Source organism: Sturnira hondurensis, unplaced genomic scaffold, assembly GCF_014824575.4.
Source record: "Sturnira hondurensis isolate 20B ecotype Veracruz unplaced genomic scaffold, ASM1482457v3 Scaffold0002840, whole genome shotgun sequence".
NCBI classification, from domain to species: Eukaryota; Metazoa; Chordata; class Mammalia; order Chiroptera; family Phyllostomidae; genus Sturnira; species Sturnira hondurensis.
This window is the reverse complement of record NW_028075471.1, coordinates 18,191,232-18,203,938: the sequence shown is the minus strand read 5'-3', so window position 1 is coordinate 18,203,938 and position 12,707 is coordinate 18,191,232. Positions and strand designations below refer to the sequence as shown.

The 12,707-nt window shown below is 38.8% G+C and overlaps 1 protein-coding gene across 16 annotated transcripts in view; it reads left to right on the top strand.

Annotated features, from left to right (window-relative positions):
* FOXP1 (forkhead box P1) overlaps nucleotides 1-12,707 on the top strand; it is a 623,669-nt gene that overhangs the window by 292,385 nt on the left and 318,577 nt on the right. For 15 of the 16 annotated variants that reach the window (XM_037040949.1, XM_037040948.1, XM_037040945.1 and 12 more), the window contains one exon: nucleotides 9,425-9,487. The gene's annotated coding sequence lies outside the window, so the exon portion shown is untranslated. Of the gene's footprint in view, nucleotides 1-2,985; nucleotides 3,149-9,424; nucleotides 9,488-12,707 lie in introns of those variants that run through there. The other variant, XM_037040951.1, reaches the window with a different exon arrangement.

The window sequence follows — 12,707 nt, the reverse complement described above, 5'->3', positions numbered from 1 at the left end:
CTGCTTATGAGAGATGATATTTTATCACTGAATGCTTTTAATAAGGAATTGCTTTGGAGCTGTTGCTGGAATGTTTCAGGATAATTTAATGTCCTTTTCACAGTCCCAGTTTCTTTCTCTCTCTCTCACTTGCTCTCGCTCTAGCTATTAGCTCAAACAAGAGAAGAGCACAACTGTAGGGTCCTTGGGCAATGTTTTATTCTCCCGCTGTGCACAGATTTCCAGTTCTCATTGGAATCTGCAGTCCCTGATGAGAAAACAGGAAGCTTACAGCCCTAACCTTACTGAGATCTCTGCCAGTTTAGTCACAAGTCTGAGGCAACTCCTTCCAATAATGTAGCCATTGTGCTCATCATCTCTGATCAGCTCTTGAAATGTTTTAGTAAGTCTATCTCATAACATTATACGAAGATAATCAGCAGACTTAGAAGGTCCCCATCTGGACTGTAGAGTTCTTTTACTGAAAGATGTTTTGCCTTTTTGAGATAGCTCTCACGTTTCATCATCTGTTCTGCCGAGATGAAGTGCATATGAAAAGTCAGTGACTCTGAATCCATCTGTTGTTATTATTTTCCACTGATAATTGGCTTGAACAATGAAATGTCTGTGTCTGCAGCCTTTGAAACTGTATACCCTGTTTATTTTTTGGAGGTCTCACTGCAACTATTCCCTCTTCATACTCTCAAGTTTACAGTGAGTGGTGCTTGTGTGAGGATGCATCTTTGACCCTGTGCATCAGCATGTGTCGCGCAGCGTCTAAAGGTTGCATATGGATTTTTGTCACAGTCCTTGTGTCTGTGTTGTTTGCTGCAGCATCAAGCACTCTTGCAGCAAGGAGCTTATCTGGACCACAATGCTTGGATGCCTTACCTAGATTGCCATCTATTTCAATGTCCTCATTAAAATATTAATTTAGAGTATAGTATCTAATACCTATGGAATTAGATACTACCTATAATTAGATACTACCTGGTATATTAGGTTGCATTCAAGTTTGCACGATGCAGAGCATTAATATTGGATTCCACTAACAGCACTTCCATTAGCTTGCTCAACCAGTGTGAGATATAGATGAGCAAGGAAGCATAACTACCCACCAGATCTGCCAAAACAGTTATTAGAAGCTCCATTGGGATGGAGAGAGGCTCTTTCACAGTGATCTGCTGATTAAATTTGGTTCTATGGTTTATTTGCATCAAGGTTAGATCACTATCATCTGTGAAAGTGGGTTATCTAACACCTTATTTGGAAGGTCATTTCCAGACAACATAGAGAATAGAACAGGTGTCCTTAGTTTTTGTGGGAACCCCTCTTAGAGAACCTGGGTTTTGTTCCTTGGGACTTTAAGAATCTTTTAATTTTGTTTCTCATCATGTTACACCACCATATGTTTGAAATGGGCTTTTTGTCTGTTTGTATTTTTTTAACTTTTCAGTAATATTCATTTGCTTTTATGGCAGATTGATATAGCCAGTGTTGTATTAATACAATAAAACTTGCTTTTATACTGGAAAACCACCTTATTTCTCCTGGATAGCAGCAGAATCATACATTCTCTGAGGCTCCGGAAAATCCTACCATTTTTAACCCAAGCAATAGTGTAGACACACCATATAGAACCTCAGTGCTGGATTTGTCCCTAAAGGACTCTATGACATCAAATGGAACTCTTTGAACATAGCCTTCTTTATGTTTCAAATGAAATCATTCAAACTACCGAAAGTTATTAAAATACCGTATTTTTCAGACTATAAGATGCACCTTTCCCCCAAACTTGGGAGGAATAATGGTTGTTAATGCTGCTGTTTAGTTCCATTTACATTTATATTGGTGAAATATTATGTTATTTATGTTACTAAATATTCTACCACATTTCTCCTTCAATATTTTTTCTATTTTCCTCCTCTAAAACCTGGGTGTGTCTTATGGTGCAAAAAACATGGGTAAGTATGTTACTAGGACTGACATGTAGCCAGAACACACTGGAAAGGGTTAGGGTAAGTGTGTTGACTACATACACTGAGAGAAGGTAGTAGTGAATTACTAGTACCTGCCTGTGTTTCCTTGTGCTTAAATTTCTCAGTTCTAAGGATAGATTATGTTCAGATCTGGCGTATTTTCTGCTGAAATGGAGATTGTTGACTGTAATTATGTTGTTTAATTGAAATTATAAGTGGTTAAGCTGCTCAGTTAAAAGCATCTTTTCTAATATATGGGTAAAATGAGTGGTTATGGGTTGATGACACTTGAAAGGCAGACATTTGGGATGTAGTTTTGCGCAGCTCAAACTATTTTCCTTAAGTGAAGTAAGGAGTGTAAATGGCATTTTTTGCTTTATTATCTTTAAGTAGATATATGTGTGCAATATTATAAATGTTAGTGTATATACACATGTGTATGCATGTACATAAATATGTGTGTATGTCTATGTATGTGCACTTTTGTACATTTATACATAGGTCTTTCTATAGTTACACATATATAAAGTAGATCTTTCTATAGACTCACAAGGATGAGTTTATAATGTGTCAAAGCAGAGAAACAACAGCTATACTTTGACTGAAATTGTTGCTGGAAAATGTGATTGTTTAAAACTGTCACTGAACATTAGCGACCCCAGTGCAGCTCCAGCAAAGGGCCCCGGCCTGGGTGTGCCCAGTTCCTTCTGGAGTATGTGCTACAGATACAACAGCAGCACCGTATCCCACCTCTGCTCCTTTCCCTGGGAGTCAATTCTTAACTACTAATGAATGCAATTCATTTTAATTGTTATTATAGCAACATAACACTTAACTGTCTCCTGTTTAGTCCTTGTCCCCTGGAACAGGCAGTGTCTCCTGTCCGGGAGAGGACAGGTAGGAGGCACAGCGGGAGTCTGATTAAGCCAGTTATTCATTTGCTGAGTGTTTGTGTTTATGCAAAGGGGCCTCTTCCTGCATATTGAATCTAGAGTAAAGCAGTGGCTTTTGTTGTGTTTAGCCCACATACCTCCAGTCCTGCTGCACTCTGCAGCCCGCCCAGCCTAGGAGCCCCGAAAGCCCACAGCTTCTAAGCGCCTGGAGTTTCTCCCTTACAAACTCTCAACTTTCTTCCCTTGTGTGAAAATTCCCTCTGGGGCCCCAAAGCTTTCCTGCTTCACCATGAACCGGTAAGTGTGTGTGGGAAGCCAAGGCTGGTACTTTTGTTTCGTTTTAAAATGTTAAGAGTCTGCTCTGCTGCTCTTCTGGGCTCTTCCTGACAGTGGTCCCAGGGGTTCCTCAGTTGTCACTTGCTGGCTCCTTGAAATTGACAAGTACAGGTGCCTTTAGGAGATGTGACTGAGTTCTGGACTGCCAGGGAGGGGCTCCCATGAACTTGGAGGGTGGAGAAAAAGAAAAAAGAGAGAGAACGGCTTTATTATTCTTTGTCCTAACAAATCCTGTTTTGTAACCACCCTGGAGATAATGCTGCCATTGTGTGCTAAAAGGCATCAAGCAGTGTTCAAGAGTGAACTGTAAGGAAGCAGGGCAACTCTGCCACTGGATTGTCCACACCCAGCCGCTCCTCCTGGCAGGGCAGGTCTGTGCTGGGGAGCAAGGGTTTTCTTCAGTGCAAATGGAATCGACTCTTCGTTGGTATTAATAGCACACTGGAGATGTTGGCCCCGAAGCTGAGAGAGGAGGTCTGGAGGGAAGGAAATCTGATCTTGCGTTGCAGGGTGGGGGGGTCACGGGGTGGATGACAGCCTCTTGGCCCAATGGTCGGGGAGACATCCATCCAGGTTCAGCCAGCTAATGGCATCCCGGTTTAACTGTTTGCTCTAGGAATTTTAATCTTGAGCTGTTTGTTTTCTGGGTCTTCCTCTTTGGGGCGGGGGATGGGTTTGTTTCTGTGCTTTCTCTAAGAATCACCATATCCAGGGACTAATCCAGTATTTTTAAAAACCAAACATTTGAAAAAAGACTCAGAAATTGATGCACAGTACACTTAAATCATGCTGCGCTATGAAGGTGGAATTCTGCTTTTTAAAAAGAGTGTTATAATTCCAAAAATGAATTGCCACAATTAAGAAAGACAAGCCGTGCAAGGAAGCTCTGTCCTCTGCAAAGACATTTCAGGGGCTAGGAATTGAGTCGAGTCTGAAAGAAGGAGTTTTTATTACCAGTTAACTGATGCCTCAGTTTGAGTTACTCTTTTCAACAGAAGAGTGTGCTGTTCCTCCACAGGTTGGAAACTGTAAAAATTTAAATAAAATTGTATCAACCTTACTAAAATATGTAGGGACTTGGGTCTTCTTGGGTACAAATCAGTTTAGAGACTTAGAAGCACTTATTAACAGTGAGGCTGCTGAGGTTTTTAATAATAAAATTACAAATACCCTATCTAATTGTAACTATATGACTTTTATACTCGGTTTTGAAGGGGAAAAATACTTTTTTTGCGAGGAAAAGTAACTCCGTCAGAGCACCTTCTGTGATTAGCGCCATTGTATTCTTAAATTTTGATTGATAGAGATAATAGTTTTCATTTAAAAATACAGACAGGTACTTTAACTTTCCATGACAATAGCTATTTGCATTTCTTTTATCTTTTTGTTTAACATCTGTGGGGGTTGGGATGGATTTGACTATTAACTCTTATTGCACACTAAAGGCAAATTTAAAACAAAGGCTTTGTTAGTGCTTCAAAGAGAAAACAGCAAATATTGTTTTTAGGCTTCAACATTTAAAGGCTGTTAAAGGATACTATAAAATATTTTCACATGGCCATGCCCAGGGTTTTATGTTCTGTAAGGTAGGAGGGTGTTTTTTTCTGAATGAAGTTTGGGCCAGTGTGGACTTGGTCGGGGGGTAGCAGCTGGCCTGAGGGATTCCCTGGTGATCCTCCCCAGGGCTGCCAGCACCACATGGCTTACTTTATTTTTAGGATTTTATATTGTTCTTACTAGATGGACCCCAAAGCTAGGTCCTGTGATTTGGTGAGGGCCCCAGAAGGGGAGGAGAAAGGAAGTCAGATATTCTTGCCCCAGTGGGAGAGGGCCTTCGGGAAGGATGAGTCCAAAGTGGTAGATTTCCTTGTTAGCAACAAATCGGAAAGTGTCATAACTATAAACCAGCCAGCCAGCGGGGTCTACAGGGGGCCTCTGGTCCCAGAGGCCAGACCTGCATGATTCCCTTTCCATTTCTTTTCTTTCTATTCTCCTTCCTTCTTTCTCCTTTTTGCCCTGTTTTGCTCTCCCAGTTTCTCCTTTTTTTTTTGTAAACCTCACTCAAAATGTAGCCAATTTCAAAGTTTTTAGAAGCAGAGCAAATACACATTGAGGTTGACTTCTGAGGGGATTTTCTTGAGTGCAGAAAATGAAGTGACCCTTGTATTATAATTTGCAGCTTGTCCAATTTGTGTTGATATGCTTCTTTTTTTTTCAAGAAATCTTTGATAAACAATGCATAAAAACTCACATGAGTTCAGATTCACTAAAGAGACAGCAGTCTCTTGGAAATTGGTCATTAAAATCTGTTTTCTCTAATGAAGGTTATGTCATTTGATTGGAGTATTTGGAAGTACAGGAAGTTTGAACCATATTTCTAGACTTCAGGAGAAGGGACCTTCCAGCATGAGAGTAATTACTAAACTGCCACCTCTTCCTAGACCAGGAGGGGGCTGTGACCATCCCTGCATCCCCAGTGACACGACACACAGTGGGTTCTCCAACATTTGTTGGACTGAAGGGTGAGATGACGTATGTTGGCCATCCTTCAGTCACTTTTGTATAGTTGTATAAAATGAAATATAATGCAGATATTTTTATGTAGAAATCATTCCCTTGAGCTACCGTGAAAGAGAGGGAGGGGGAATGCATTTAATGGGAAAACAGAGTATATATTGTTCATTTGCTCTTCTATGAGGTGAAATCACACCTCCACATTTACCTGTAACTTGGTCCCCTGTTGGCCATACTGTTAGCACTATGTATTTTTTATCACAGAGGTTAAATTAGAGACCAATATGCTTGTCGAAAGTGTGACACTGAAGCACTGTAGTAACCTGAGAGGCTTAGAGGGTCCAGTGCCTAATTGTGGGAAGGCTTAGGAAGACAGAGGAGTTGGAAGGCATGTTAACTTTCCTAACCTAGGGGGCCACAGCTCTGCATTGATGTTTAGGTCAAGGTCCTTATGGTCATCAAATAGCTTTAGATCAGTAACACTGTCAGAAGCAATAGTGAAGGGGCCACACACCAAACGAGTCTCGTGTTCACAGAATCTTAAGTGTAGGGAATAACATAAAGGGAAATAAGTAATTTCTATTAACCATGCCCCGGGTTCACTTTAAAACCTAAAACCAACAGGAAACTTAAGAAAGATAGGAAAAGAAAAAAAAATGCAATTCATATGCTGACAGAATTATTTTAAGAAGAGAAGTGGGCTGGTGGTAAATATTTTTCTTTTGTTTTTTTTTTAAGATTTTATTATTTATTTTTAGAGAGAGGGGAGAGGAAGGAGAAAGAGAGGGAGAGAAACATCAGTGTGTGGTTGCCTCTCACATGGCCCGCACTGGAGACCTGGCCCACAACCCAGGCATGTGCCCTGATTGGGAATTGAACCAGCAACCCTTTGGTTCACAGCCTGCGTTCAGTCCCCTGAGTTACACCAGCCAGGGCATGTTTGTTTGTTTGTTTGTTTGTTTTTACCTTAAAAGCTTCACATAATCATTTAGTTTGAGTTTTAGTGATCACACTGGCAGTCAGCATTCAGGTAAATAGTTGGTAGATTTGATAAGAAAAACTTAATTGTTTAAAAAACAGCAAATACAGTTTTAAAAATAGCAGTGTTATACTTTGAGAAAAATGAAATGTAGATTTTTCTCCTGGTTGTTGATTTCTGATTTTTCTGTAACCTAATTGTCTTATCTACTATATTGACTCATTTCACTTAACTTAGCATGATGGTAAACAGCTGTTGAACTATTAATCTTTTTCTTAGCAAAGCTAGAAAAACATATTTTCAAATATTTTATTTATTTTTAGAGAGAGGGGAAGGTGGGGAGAAAGAGAGGAAGAGAAATATCGATATGTGAGAGAAAAATCTGTAGGTTGCCTCTCAAATGCACGCCCCAACGAGGGACAGAACTCAGGCATGTGTCCTGATAGGGAATTGAGCCAGTGACCCTTTGCTTTGTGGTGCAATGTCCAACCAACTGAGCCATACTGGTCAGGGCTAGAAAAATATCTTTTAGATTACTTTGCTAATATATATTAAACACTAAAATCAACAAAGAGCAAGTTAATAAGTGGTCAAATATGTGTATGCATTAAAATTTATGAAACTTCAAAATGGAAGAAAAGATGGTTTGAATACCACTGCCAGTTTTTTATCTATAAGTAAAAATTAAATGTAACCAGCTTTAGTAATATAAGTTAGAGGGTCAAATGTATAACTTTGTTATTATAGGTCCCCCCCAGGGAAAATTACACATGCAGTATCTGTGAGGTGAACCAGCTTATGTTTCTTGCTGTCAGCTTATACCACATTGTGTAGAAGGGAGTAGAGAAGCAAACTCGGTGCTTACCTGAAAATGTTCTGCAGGTTTGAGCACAATGCTAGATAGAAATAACTTTGTTCAAAGTAGGCGTTTTCAGCAGTTTTTTAAAATTTTAATAAGGTCCAGTTGTTTGCCTGTATGATAGCAATCTCATCTGCATTGCAAAGTCTAATATTATAGGTCTGACTGTCAAACATGCAAAAATAGATGCAACTCAATAGATAAACATGAAAATTAGTTTAGAGTACACTCACTAGAAGGCACTTCAAGTAAAAGGAGGGAAAAGGGGGTCTTGCCTTAAATTGAGTAAGGTTTGCCAGAATTCGTCCTTTCCATTTAAGATTGGATGCAGGGTAGAAGTGGAAATTTCTGGTGTGTTGTTATCACTGTGCCTCCTGTCTAGCGAGCTCTTCCGATTCGTGGGGAGCGGGGCGTCTCTGCTGACCTGCACGTTCCCTGCAGGACCTATCACTGCTCTGCTTCCTTACCACCACTTCCCTCTGACCATTCTCACCACCTGAGAAACCAGTCCTGGGGACACACATCAGCAGTAAAGCACACAGTTGTCATCTTCAATTTGAATTGCTTTGTGTAAAAACAAAAAGGTTTGGGGCAGGTTGCGAAATAGTAATTTTAAGCCCCAGAGCTAGGGTTTTCCCCCACCCAAATGGTGAACATTTATGGTGAAAACCTCCAATTTCCTCTTAGAGTAAACATGAAAATTATGATTTCACTCAGAGCCTGCATTTCTTTCCAATCTTAATGGCAAGAATCTGCATTCACTTGCTTGTGGAAATGTCATAAATTGGCCTTGGATCAATTCCTTAAAGATAGTATACACCAAAGTGCCACTCTCAAATTTTTAGCCCTAGTGAAATGAGATTTAACTCTTCTCAGTGATGTTTGCCTTCCCACATTAAGGGCCCACAGCACAGGGATAAGCAGGGATATAGTCTGTATAAAATTAAAACCACTTCATTACATATTTTTCTGAAGAGTGAGGAAATGGATATTAACATTTCAGTAAAATGATATTATATAATTCCACCATCTTAAAAAATTAGATGAGCATGTGGTCAGTGGATGTGGAATGAATTCTGTACCCTGTTGCTAACTTGATCTAAATTAATAAACAAGTATTTTTCTTTTCACTTGTGCCATATGTGGATCCCAGTTCCATGGGCAGAAAGAGGCAGCTTGTGGTGTTTCTTAAAGGATTACACACTGTTCAGCATAAGGAAGGATGCACAGGCAGGAGCGGATGAGGGAGAAAGAGTGTTTTAGGGAAGCTTGATTTCAATTGTTTATTTCATCTGACATGGACCATTTTTATGTACCTTAATTAATCTTGTAGATACATGCTAAGTGGAAAACATTCTGAGAATGGCTTTCATCAACCCCTCCCCAACCTGAAAATTGTGGTGTTTTTATTCATTTTGAAAGGTCCAGAATGGCATAAAGCATCTTGCCTACAAAAGCTAACTCTCTTCCGAAGGGGGAAAAAATAAGCCTCTGCTTTAATGTGAGTAGAGAGGTTGAGGATGTTAACCAAACAGACACATTCAAATAGCAGTCTGGTTTCCAAAAGCAAAGGCCTATGAGTCATGCATTATTCCATGTGAAAATAAATTGATAGACAGCAAATGAGAAAAAGTTATTACACAAAATTTGAAATGTTTCACCTCTACTTTTTCCATCCAAGTTCCTTCTGTTGTCTTGACGATCTCAAACACAGGTGGCCCAGATAAATGGAGATCCTGGGACCTGTTTTTATCAACTCTGAAAGTCACTTGCCAATAAATATAATTGAGTCCCTTTGTTGTTTTTCTTGAATCTCTCTCAGGCAAAAGAGGTGGTTGCTACTTTCTCTTGACATTCAGATTTTGATGTTCTCTTTTGTTTTCAGGGTAAGAAGTGACCTTTTGAGAGGTGACTGTAACTGAAGATTGCTTTACAGAAGCCAAAAAAGGTAAATGCAAATATGATTAGTGGGATTATATGTAGGGTAGGAGCTGTCACCTTTTAGGCATTTAATTCAGTTCTCCTGTGATCTACATATTTATCGAATATATGTGTATTTATTTGCGTGTAAGTATGTATGCAGCATATTTTGGGAGGCCTTTAAATAAAAGATTGCCCTTAAGAAAAGGTCCACAGAGTCACATTTTTCCTAAATACCAAACTTTTCCCCTTCACTGAAGCTAAACTTTTTTTGAGGGTTGGGGTAGGGGGTGTTGAATTGTTAGGTTTAAAGTTACAGAGGAATCTTCACATCACAAAAGTGGTGATTTCATAAAATGAACTTGCTGCTAACAAGAGTTACGTATGTCAGCGTTCTGAGCTGAAGTGGTATCATCCAATTGATGTTCATAAGGTGGCTTTATAATCACCTTCTTTCAGAAATTAATAGTCCGGCACCATAGCAACATGCTGCATTGATGTAACTGTTGAGCAGCGTGGGGCAGACCCCTATGATGTCAGCAGTAGGCTGCCTTGTTCTCTTGACCTTGCTTGGAAATCAGATGAGTACTTGATTTTAAAAGTAGAAGTTTTCTGAAAGACTAGTGTTGCTTGATGAATTGAAGCTAAATGAATTTTCTCGAGTTCACACTTGGGAGGGGGCACAGAAAGCACTCTGGTTAAAGTGGTTACAGATGCTGCATAGTTTCTTGGTTCCTCAAGTATCTCAGTGACAGCAGTGCTCATCTTATACAAGTTAGTCTTGCAGGTCACTTTAACATCTTTTATTTCTCAAGCAGCATCTTCATTTTATTTTTGAATTTTGGCTAATACGGTCTGTTTTCAAACAGATTCCTAGCTGGCCTGGTTGCACAAAGCCTTTGCACATAATTTACTTACTACAAATTCACTAAAGTTAGTGAACTTGAAAGATGCAGTGTCCTTACTCTTTAGTTGAATAGATTTATTGTGGAACTTTCATAATGTGAAGATTCTTGCATCAGTTTATTTTAAACCTCACTCAGTGTTTTGGGTTCTAGAATGCATTATAAATGTAATGATTTGTTGTTATACTTGGGCTTTGGCACATTTAATTTGTGCCAAAAAATCTAGCTTACCTCATCTTTCCATCTTTGTAGTTTAAATTAAACCTTTGTGGGAAGCACTTGATTGTCCGGCCTGGAAAGAGGTGATTCCAGCCAGCAGTGGGGTTATCAAGTCATAGCGTGACTTTTGGCAAAGCACTTCCCTTTGCTGAGACATAGCTTTCTAATCTTAAAAATGATGGCTTAGTCTGTTCCTGGGATCTGCAAATTTTGTCTGTAAAGGGCTGTACAGTAAATCTTTTCTTGTTTTGTGGGCCATTCAGTCTCTGCCACAACTCCTCAGCTCAGCTGTAAGTTGCATTTCCCGGTCTCTGTGATTCCTGTGGATCTCACCTGAAGGTGTTCCTCTGCAGAGCCTGCAGGGCGTTTATCTCATCACTTGCTGTTAGCAAAGGTCTCTTTCTGGTGCAGCTACAAATTATGATTAAACAAAGCTGAAAAAGTGGTGGAACAGATGAACACTCAGCCCGAGAGCTGTGTTATCTCTACTGCCTCAAATAGGGCTTCATCAGTGGGTTTTCGTTGTTTTCTTTGGAATCACCATGTAAGCGTGAATGATTTTCCTCCAACTTGATGTCTTTGTAATGTCCATGCTTACACCCGTGACCCGAAAATGGACACAGAAGAATTGTGCAGTGTGATTTTTCCCAATTCTGTACTATTGTTCAAAGTTAAAAATACTGTGAGGCAAGGGCACATTTTGTTAAAAAAAAGTTTTTAAATTTGTCATTAGTGTTGACTAAGAGAAAAAGATGCTCTATTTAAAAAAAAATATTTTTAATTACAGTTGACATTCAATACTGTTACCAAAATGCTTCCTTTATAATTATTGTCAAAAACATAGTGTGTTATATAATATCCTGAGAATGAAAACCCCTTTTTCAAATTTTAGGGACATAATTTAGAAATGATCATAATTTAGGAACAAAATTGAGAAAAATTTTGTCCTTCTGATGCCCCCTTTTCTGGCACAAAACAAGCTGAGTAACAAATTCATGTAATTTTTATTTTGACTTTGCTAGGAAGCTTGGAGTAAGAGTTTGTGCTCAATCTCTGTAGTTTTTTCAAACTCAACTTTTTGTTGTTGATACATTTTAAAATAAACTTAATTTTTTCTACCCCTAGTTAGCATTTCATTACTTTTTTCTTCTACAGTATTAGTTTCATCTGTGTTTTGACTCTCATTTAAGTTTTATTTTTAGAAGTAAGGTATATAGACTAAATAATTAATTACATGCAATTTTTTTTTACCTTTTAACAAGCTCAGTGATCCTTTAAAAACTAATCCCTATATGTCTTCATCTCTTATATGTAAAGGAAAAGAATGTTTGTTAAACATATAGAATTGAGCCCTGGCCGGGTGCCTTGGTTGTCTGGAGCACCATCCTGTGCACCAAAAGGTTGTGGATTCAATCCCGGGTCAGAGTGTGTGTGAGAAGTACCATTGGACAGTTCTCTCTCACATCAATGTTTCTCTCTCTCCCTCTCTCTCTAAAAATCAATAAACATATTATTGGGTAGAGATTAAAATATATGTTATATACACAGAAATATATATATATATTATATATGTATAAAATCTAAAAAAGATATATTAACTGGATAGAATGGTTAGTGTTTCTTCCCAGTGAATAAACCTTAAATCAAAACAAGATCATGTTACCCAGTGATGGTTAAAAAACCAGCACTATCTTCCACACTGCAAGAAGGTGTAGATTTCATATGCCAGGAGCTTCTCAGTAACTTTAGAATCTGGGAATCATTAACAGTCGGCATAGATGCAAATAAATATGCCTTCCTTGGCATTATGGGAACAACTGGTTATGTGCATAAAAGTGGTCAGGCAAATTCAGAAAACCAGATGAAGCCATTTTTTAAATTTAGTTACAAATAATCATAAATAATAGTCATCATACTTACTAGTGGTATAACAATTTTCTTCCAAGTAGATCTGAGCATTTACTAAAACAGGTCTGGTTGCCAGCATTCTGAGAGGTCGCTGGCAATTATTATAATCCCCACTTTACAAACTGGGAAAGTGGTATAGATGATTAGTAACTTACCCAAAGCCATCTAGAATGTCAAGACCGGAGATAAGAAGGCAACTTTCTCTGGTCACAATTG